At 50.4% G+C, this 9959-nt stretch overlaps 1 non-coding gene across 1 annotated transcript; it reads right to left on the bottom strand.

The window, feature by feature from the left end:
- Positions 1–6364: 6364 nt before the first annotated feature.
- LOC105048625 (uncharacterized) lies at positions 6365–7559 on the bottom strand. Its single transcript, XR_012137508.1, has 2 exons — positions 7227–7559; positions 6365–7065 (listed from the first exon to the last, which is right to left on the bottom strand). It is a non-coding gene; the product is annotated as an uncharacterized protein (transcript).
- Positions 7560–9959: the final 2400 nt, after the last annotated feature.

Below are 9959 nucleotides of genomic sequence, written 5' to 3'. Positions count from 1 at the left end.
TTTTTGTTGATAATGGAAGTTCGACAAATGTTTTGTTTTACTCGACCTTCTCCCGAATGCGACTACCGACTGATCGACTTAGTGGGGTCTCCACGCCCTTGATCGGCTTTGCCGGAGACACCGTCACGACAGAAGGAGAAATCACCCTGCCCGTGACGGTCGGTACCGAACCACGGCAAAGCACGGTCTCCCTCATTTTCGCGGTCGTCCAAGTTCCTTCAGCCTACAATGCCATACTCGGGCGACCCGGACTGAACGCCCTCAGGGCGATCGTCTCGACGTACCATCTCCTTGTACGATTCCCGACCAAAAACGGAGTCGGGAAGATGCGCGGAGATCAACAGCTCGCCCGACGATGCTTCCAAATCTCCGCCCAAAGCGACGAGACGAAGGATCCCCTGACAATCGACAAACTGGATCAACGGGAGGAGGAAGAGCGGGGTTCGCCGGCCGAGCAGCTCGAGGCGATCCCGATAGGAGAAAATCCCGACAGAAAAGTTTGGATCGGGTCTCAATTGCCCGACACCGAACGCCACCGACTGGCGGAGCTGCTGACGGCCAATGCCGATGTATTCGCATGGTCGGCAGCGGATATGTCGGGCATCCCTCCAGAAACAATTACTCACCGACTCAACATCGACCCGACAATGAAGCCGGTGAGGCAGAAGAAAAGGTCCTTCGCCCCAGAAAGGCAGAAGGCCATTGATGAAGAAGTGGACAAGCTGCTCGAAGCAGGCTTCATTCGGGAATCCACATATCCCGATTGGCTCGCCAATGTCGTCATGGTCAAGAAAGCCAACGGGAAATGGAGGATCTGCATCGACTATACCGACCTCAACCGAGCATGCCCGAAGGATAGCTTTCCACTCCCGAAGATCGACCAGCTGGTGGATGCGACGTCCGGATTTCGACTGCTCAGCTTCATGGACGCCTTCGCCGGGTACAATCAGATCCGGATGGCGCCTGAAGACGAGGAGCACACCGCGTTCGTGACCCCCAAGGGCCTCTACTGTTATCGGTGATGCCCTTCGGATTGAAGAATGCCGGTGCCACCTACCAGCGACTCGTCAATAAGGTCTTCAAAGACCAGATCGGGCGTAACATGGAGGTGTACGTGGACGACATGCTGGTAAAGAGCACGCAGATCCCGGACCATGTTCAGGATCTCGAGGAGACCTTCCGCACCCTTCGACGACACCGAATGAAGCTCAACCCGACCAAATGCGCCTTCGGGGTGACCTCGGGGAAGTTCCTCGGATTCCTCGTTTCTCAGAGAGGGATCGAGGCCAACCCCGAGAAGATTAAGGCGATCCTCGACATGCGTCATCCGAACACCAAGAAGGAGGTCCAACAGCTGAACGGAAGAATCGTCGCTCTTAGCCGATTCATTTCCCGATCAGCTGAAAGGTCCCTCCCGTTCTTCAAGACCCTGCGCCAGGCGAATGGTTTCTCTTGGTCGGATGAGTGCGAACAGGCCTTTAAAGACCTGAAAAGGTACTTGGCTTCCCCGCCGCTGCTCGTGAAGCCGCAGGTCGGGGAGACCTTGTATCTCTACTTGGCCACATCTTCTGAGGCGATCAGCTCGGTGCTCGTTCAGGAAAACGAGTGCCGAACCCATCAGCCCATCTACTACACCAGCAAAGTGCTCCACGGCGCCGAAGCAAGATACTCGGAGACGGAAAAGATGGTTTTCGCCCTGACCGTCTCCGCGCAACGGCTCCGACCATACTTCCAGGCCCACGCCATCGTGGTACTCACCAACCAGCCCCTGAGGGCCGTACTGCGCCGACCCGACACATCCGGACGACTCGCTAAGTGGGCAATGAAGCTTAGCGAGTTCGACATTCAGTACCGACCGAGGCCTGCCTTGAAGGCTCAGGTCTTGGCCGACTTCATCGCCGAATGCCCGACGACCGACCAAAGGTCGGGAGCTGAAGGCCCGGGACGAGATTCGGTCTCTGAGCCAGACCCGATCTCCACCTGGGTACTTCACATCGACGGAGCCTCCAACGCTCAGGGAAGCGGGGCCGGGCTCCTGCTCACGAATTCGGATGGGGTAGTCACCGAATACGCCCTCCGGTTCGACTTCAAGGCCTCCAACAATCAAGCCGAATACGAGGCACTCCTCGCGGGCTTGAGGATGGCGAGGGAACTGGGCGTCGACAGCCTCCGGGCATTCTCCGACTCTCAGCTGATCGTGGGGCAGGTCAAGGGCGACTTCGAGGCGCGAGATCCGACCATGATCAAGTATCTTCAGAAGGTAAAGGATCTCGTGGCCCGCCTCGGGCATTTCGAGATCTTCCACATCCCCAGGACGGAGAACGCCCGTGCCGATGCTCTCTCCAGATTGGCAACGTCGGCCTATGATTCTTTGGGTCGGACGTTTGTCGAAAACCTCCAGCAGCCGAGCATCGATCGGGTCGAAGAAGTGCAGCAGCTAACGTCCGACCCAAGTTGGATGGACCCGATCGTCCGGTACTTGTCCGACGGGACCAGTCCCGAAGATCCCGCGGAGGCCAAGCGACTCGATGGTCGGCGTCGCAATATGTGATCATGGACGGCCGACTCTACAAGAGGTCGTTCTCCCTCCCTCTGCTCAGGTGCTTGGGACCGACCAACGCTGACTACGCCCTCCGAGAGGTTCACGAAGGAATTTGTGGGAATCACTTGGGGGGCAAGTCCTTAGCCTTCAAGGTCTTACGACAGGGCTACTACTGGCCGACCATAGGAAGGATGCGGCAGAGTTGGTCCGAAGGTGCGAGCCATGTCAGAAGTATGCCAATATTCAGCACCAACCGGCCAGCCAAATCACTCCCATTGTCGCTCCATGGCCCTTCGCTCAGTGGGGAGTCGATATTCTCGGCCCCTTCCCACCGGCGTCGGGCCAAAGGAAGTTCATCGTTGTCGCCATCGACTCTTCACAAGTGGGTCGAGGCCGAGCCCTTGGCGCAGATCACCGAGCGTAAGATGCAGGACTTCGTCCAAAAGTCCATCATCTTCAGGTTCGGATTGCCGCACACCATCATCACCGACAACGGACGGCAATTCGACAACCAAGACTTCAAGGACTTCTGCGCCGGTTCCACATTCGTCATCGACTAACTTCAGTCGGGCACCCACAATCCAACGGCGAGGTTGAGGTGACGAACCGAACCCTGCTACATGGACTCAAGACCCGACTGAACGAAGCCAAAGGCCTCTGGGTCGACGAGCTGGGCTCCGTCCTGTGGGCTTACCGAACGACCCCCCGCGTCCCAACCGGAGAGTCGCCGTTCAGTTTGGCCTACGGGACAGAAGCCATGGTCCCGCTCGAGATTGGCCTGCCATCTTCAAGGGTCGAGCAGTACGCGAGCCGGACAACTCCGAAAGCTGGAGAGCCGACCTAGATCTTCTCCCCGAACTGCGAGATGAGGCTCAAATTCGAATGGCCTCCTACCGACAGAGGGTCGCCCGGTACTACAACGCCAAGGTCAGACCAAAGCTCTTCAAACCTGGCGACCTAGTCCTGAGGAAGGCGGAGGTGTCGAAGCCCTTGGACCAAGGGAAGTTGGCTCCCAACTGGGAAGGACCCTACAAGGTTGCTGACACCTTCGGGCCGAGAGCCTATCGGCTGGAACCCTTGAGGGGAAAACCATTCCCCGGACTTGGAACGCAGACAACTTGAAGCTGTATTACCCGTGAATTCTGTAATTCAATCGTTGGAATACAAGTTCAGTTTGAAAAATCGGAGTTCTAACCCTTCGACTATGATCGGCGCTCAGCCCCGACGCATCGACGCGGACCTGGCACCGACGACACATCGGCCCCTTACACGGACCGATGCATCTACGATGACGGGAGTTCATACTCCTTCTACGGTCGAATTTTCGGACAGAATCCATCGGCCGACTGGCCGATCGGGCCCCGACCGAAGAAAGGCTAAAAGCCCACGCGGCTATTGCCGCGACTTCCGACCAGGCTACGGCCGGTCGAGGGATATTCGGCTTACCACCGTCCATCACATGATGCGACCTTAGTCGCACCCACTACTCGCCGACCGACCTACGGCGGCTGAACGACACTCGGCTTGCCACCGTCTGTCAAAGGACATGAAACCCGACGCAAGAGCATGGGGACCCGACTTACTATCATGCCCCCGACACTGCGCCGGACGATGATCGACTAAGTGCATCTACGGAGGTCCGGTTGCCGAACCTTTACAGGTTCGGTCGGCACCCACTTAACAGATGCGCCCGAACGGCAACTACAATTATTGGAAACCGACCTAAAGTCGGGACACAAGCTACTTCGGAGCTGTGCAAGCCGGTTAAGTCCTACCGACTTACCCGAGTTGGCGACTTCTCTAAGTTGGTGACTAGGGTTCGACATTACAGCGATAAGAAACATTACAAACAAGAAGGAAAAGAGAAGACAATTTCATTCATTGATCAAAAGAAATTACAAAGTCGGGCCGAAGCCCGAGTACATGTATTTTCAAGAAGAGACAAAAGGAAGACGGTCGGCTGGACCGATCATTCGTCCTGGTTAATCTCTTCGACCGACGGAGGATCGGGAAGGATCGGCGTCTCGACCGTGAGCGGTGCTGGGTCACGGCAGAAGGATGTCCTTCAGTCGCAAGGGACCTTCGGTCGGCTCCTGCTCCGGGACGGCTTCCTCCGCTGGGATGATGCCTCCCGACAGATGGTCGGCCTCCTCTTCGGTTCCCTCCTCTTCGGCGAGTAGCGGGGCGACTCGGCTGACGTCCACCTCCGGGTACAAGGCATGGACGGCATCCCGACCGTCCTCAAACCCGACCCGATAGGAGGCGAAGCCCGACTCGAGCATCTCCTCCTTGTACCGGTCGGAGGCTCGGAAGTCCTCAACCGCACGATCGGCCGACTCCCTCGCCGACCGTACCTCGTCCTCAGTATGGGCCAGCTCCTCCCTCGCCAACTCCGCCTCGGCCCTGGCAATTTCGGCGTCGATTTGGGCGATGGACAAATCCTCTTCGATTTTCGCGAGCTTCCCCAGGCTGGCCCGAAGTTGCTCGCATTCCCCTTGGAGTTCGGAGGTGGCACCGTCCCGTTCGCGTCGAAGACGACGCACGACCCGACCTTTATGCTTGGCCTCCTTCTTGGCCGACTTCAGTTCGGCCATAAGCCGGGAGACCTCGTCCGTCAACTTGGCCTCCCGGTCGACCGACTCCTGCAGTTGGTCGACCAGCATCGTTCTTTCGGCCTCGGCCGCCGCCGATCTTTCCTTAAAGGCTGCCCGAACGTCGCCAAACCTTCGGTATCCGGCCTCCAACTCGGACATGGTGAAGATCAACTGTCGACGGAAAAAAGCTTTGTCAGAATTATGTGGCAAGCAAAAATTTTTCTAAGGGAAAAGGTGACGCGAAGCTTACCTCCACCATTGTCGGGTAGAACCGCGACAGCATTTCGGTCACCTGCCGAGACCGCAACGACTGAACGTCGGTAGGGAGGAGGATCCCCTGGCACAACCTCCTCGCAAGGTTGTGGTCGGCCAAGGCCGACGCACCCTCAGGGTAGTATGCGCTGGGGGCATTGATCTCTCCTCCTCCGAGGGCTCCATCGGGGCTTTCCCCCGATCAGCTGCCCCGACCGACGGGGCTGGCAGTGATGGGATGCTGGAGTTCGACCCGGCGCCCCCCGTTGCGCCAGCGGACGCCTCCGGACGATGTTCGGCTTCCCGAACGACATCCGGCTCCACCCGCGGCGGCGAAACCGCCGACACTCCTTCGGCCACTTCCTCGGTCGGCTCCTCCAACCACCGTACGGCCGCCAGACGTTGTCAGCTCTGACACGGACATGCGGCACAGTTACCTAGGGGCATTGTCCCGCCGAGAGCCGGGTCAACCCTGGTGATTAGACGGCTACACGGCGACATGACGTTTTCACGGCGGCTCTGACAGCCTACAGTGAGTTGACAGTTCCTCACTTGTCCGCGCCATTAATGATGGCGCCATACCGCGCTCCACTATATATACCGGGGAAGGCAACAGTGCAAGGGATCGATCCGCTCCGTCTCTCCCAAAAACACAGGCTCGCTTCTCTCTCTCTCGAGCTCTCCGTCTATATTTCACTGTTGTCCAGTCACCTCTCTGACTTGACCGTCGGAGGGTCCCCGCCGGAGCCGCCTCCGGTCAGTGCGGACTTCCTTTTGCAGGTGCACGCTTCCCGGCGATCGGGCGACGAGGCGATTGGCCGCAACAGGACTCATCACAGTAAGGCTAATGCAGGATCTGAATTCTCAAACCCAAAATAACCACTTAAAAACTACCAGAAACAACGAGGCAAACTACCTATTGCCCGTAGAAAAGCGTAAACAAGCATATATAACTGCCACACTTCGAAGTGGAAGGTGATCAATATATATATATATAGATAGATATAGATATAGATATTACACCATGCTTGATACATGAACTTAATTACCACTAAACACATTTGTATTTATATACTTACATCACCCAAGGAAGTTCCCTCTCTCTGTCCTCTTATCAACCTTACTTTAAATTATATTCCACTACTTTTATCTCTTTTTCTGGTAAGGTGTCCCAAGGAAACAGAGAGGTAGACAAAAGCCATGACATCAAATTAACAATCGGGTTCTTTGATGGTCATCTGTCATGAATTCCCGCTCTTAATCCTTAATCCTCGCAAAGCAAAAGCTTAAACCCTGGCTTAACCAACGTAGACGAGCTACGGTTTGGTGGGTGCACAAATTTGCAACTCGGGCACGTTAGAGTGGCCTTGCACATCACGACCAGCATATGGCACCGCATGCACACAGTAGCCACCATCTCGGCCGGTTGATCAGCATCAAGGATATCCAGGATAAGGACTTCAACATGCTGCCAGAATTATCCTTGGGATTGCACCAATTGCCACAAGAGTCCTGCTTTGCTCTATCTTCTCCATTGATGTGGCTTCTCGGGGGCTCAAACGTGAGGTTGAGCTCGAGGTCCAGGCTCGGACATGAAGTCAGTGGCTCTGCACTTCCTCTAGGATCTTTGGAGCTCCTCTTGTGTGTCCTGATGCTATCTAAGTGTTTCTGGCCTGACTGCAATGCAAGAAATGATTACTGCAACTGTTAGTACAGCTTCCAAGCAAGCTTAATTATAAAAATATATATATTACAGAATTTATAATTTTAGTTTTATAAAGTTGAATAAATTAAACTTCTCCAAATTAATATCCAGGAGGATAGAATTATTAGTCTACCTTGCCATCAAGGCATCGTTGGCGCCACTCTAATGGCAAGGGAGTGTCCAGATGGAGCTCGAGGTCGGGCTTCGTATCCTTGGACTTTAACAAGTTGATCTCCTTTGCAAAGAAGTCGTCACTCTCTTCGCCGGCCTCCCTCTTCCTTTTCTTCGATAGCTGGTTCTCGAGGTTAAGGCATAAGTTTTCCTCTGGGGAAAGGGCTGCTTGCAAGGACACCATAGCTTCTGATCAACAGAACCGAGCACTTCCGTTTCCAAGCTCTATCTCTCTTTCTCTTCTGTTGCGTGTAAACTTCACCCTTCTCTCTGTGCATCTGATGGTGGATTTTGGACTGCTTTATAGGCTAGATTAAAAGGCTCATTTAAGAGCAGGGAACTGCAAGCAAGGTTCCGATAGAGAAAGCCATAAGAACACTGGAGAGGGCCCACAATCCCCACCATGGCACGTATCCACTTTTACCCACTAAGATCCAGTCACCACCACTTTCTACATCACTTCATATGTTTCTCAAAGTTTAATGGACTGTCTAGTTTCTCGTCACACCACGTCACAAACCACAAACAGCAACAAAGGAAGTAGCGAATCTATAATATGCTGCGCTTCACTGCAGATTGGCCCGTTTAACCACAGCCATTTGATCAATGCCCTTTGGGTACACGAAAGGAATCAGATGGGGATGTTGAGATTACGGGAGAGAGAGATGAATTAAAGAGGGGGAGAGAAGTTGGTGAGAGAGGGTGCAAGATTAAAAGGCAGCACTAAATAAAGGGCAAGGCTATACGGTTGAGGATGGATTGAATGCGCTCGCTCTTCCATTGACTCCAACTTCCGCATTTGAATCACCTCAAGAAAAATTTAAAGCACCCCAACACCCTCTGTAAACCCTAATTTAAAACAAGCACACCCCATGAAATAAATAGACACCCTCCACTTCTCCTAATCCAGCGCTTCTTAAATTTCTTAGATCAAATTTCGAAATTACCCTATTTAATTCACATAAAATTAATGCTCGTGCCATTGATGGCCTTGTCCGATTTTTACTTTTCAATCTTGCTACCATTGTTTGGTGGATAAATATGATAGAAAAATTATTCAACTTTTAGTTGATTAACTTATACATATTCTTATATATGTAAATCATTTTTACATAATAGCAGCGATCGATAAAATAGAAAGAAAAAGCTTACTCATCTAAGAGGTAGATGAGTCCTTTATCCATAAGAAATAATATTTTTATTTTATTTTTAAGATAATCTCAACTATAATATTAATAGAATATAATAAAAAATATTATTAGAAATATGAATAGATTTTAGCAATTTATTTAGAAAGTAGTATTGCAAAAGAATATTGATAATAAATTTCAGAAATATTTTTTAATATATAAAAAATTATTTTTTTTATCTAAATATTTTTTAAAAAATACTTATACGGTAAAATATAAATTATCGAGTAAGTCTTTTATCCTTCAAAAAAACAGGCCCTATATCTTACCTATTAGTTATGGTTGCTGCAAGGGGTTGGATTTGAATAACTTGGTGGCAGCCATGCGAGTCTCCATTCCTCAGGGAGACGTACAACCATATGGAGGCATTATGATTAACTAAATTCTAGCATGTATATTGCACATGACAGGAAAGATGAATGTGTGTGATTGTTCTTTTGAATTAATGGTTGAGATGGTAATTTCTTTCGAGATAGAGAACTGATTTTCCAAGGTGAATTTTATGTTTGATTTCTTTGCATGGTGAACCCCTTTTTTTTTTTCTTCTTCTGATGAAAGGCATGGTGACCTCATTAGAATGCTAGAATCTGATTAATGATTTTGTTGCACTGGCACTGTTCCTTTCTTTCTCACACATCATCAAGTGTGGGAGAGGTCAATGTTCATCTTACATTGCCAAAAGTCGTCTTCATGTATAATAATAGTTTATATTCATATCCCATGGCTTGATGATGGAAGGAGTTTTGTCAACAAACACAAATATGCACTTGGGTTTAGATTGAAAATGTAGACCAAACACTTTGATTGGACCGACTTTAGATTTGGTAGAACTGGCTACCACCAATGTAACCAAACCGAACTTGACAGTAAATTTGGGTCATCTATGAAATTGGTTGAAATGTTGACCCAAAATTACTTGAACCTATTAAGCAAATGACTTTAGAACATGAGACCGGTTTAATATAAGTTAGTCGAGACCTCGAGATAGGAGGTCATGTTAGATGCAAAGTCTGGCTAATTAATTTGAATCATAAGTAAAAACGGTTGGGAATTTGATCATGAACTTAGGAAGCAAAGGAATTGTTTTTCCTTTTGATCACTTGAATCAAGTAAATAACATTTATGTAGAATCAATGCAATTCGAGTTAATCAAGAACATGCCTAATGCAGCTACGACCATTTTTAACTTGTTTGGTCGGGAAATTTGTTGCTGTTTTGACGCATGCACAAGATTTCATGAATTTATTGATTGTATTTCTGTAAATTATCGCTGATGGGAACCAGCTAAAACCCAACTCTTGTTCCAAAGATAGTGTGAAAAGCTCGGAGCAAGTTAAGCTCTATCCAGCAAAGTGCTAATATTCTGAGTTACCAAGTTGTCCTTGTTACCTACAACTGGAAGGTGGCATTGAAGTATGGCAAATATTTTGAATTTGTTTGGTTGCGGAAAGAATTTTTTTTTTAAAAAAAATGAAGTTATTTTTAAAAAATTACTTCTTTAAAAT

This window comes from Elaeis guineensis, chromosome 16, assembly GCF_000442705.2.
Source record: "Elaeis guineensis isolate ETL-2024a chromosome 16, EG11, whole genome shotgun sequence".
NCBI lineage: Eukaryota > Viridiplantae > Streptophyta > Magnoliopsida > Arecales > Arecaceae > Elaeis > Elaeis guineensis.
The sequence above is the reverse complement of the archived record's forward strand: the minus strand, read 5'-3'. Positions and strand labels throughout refer to the sequence as shown.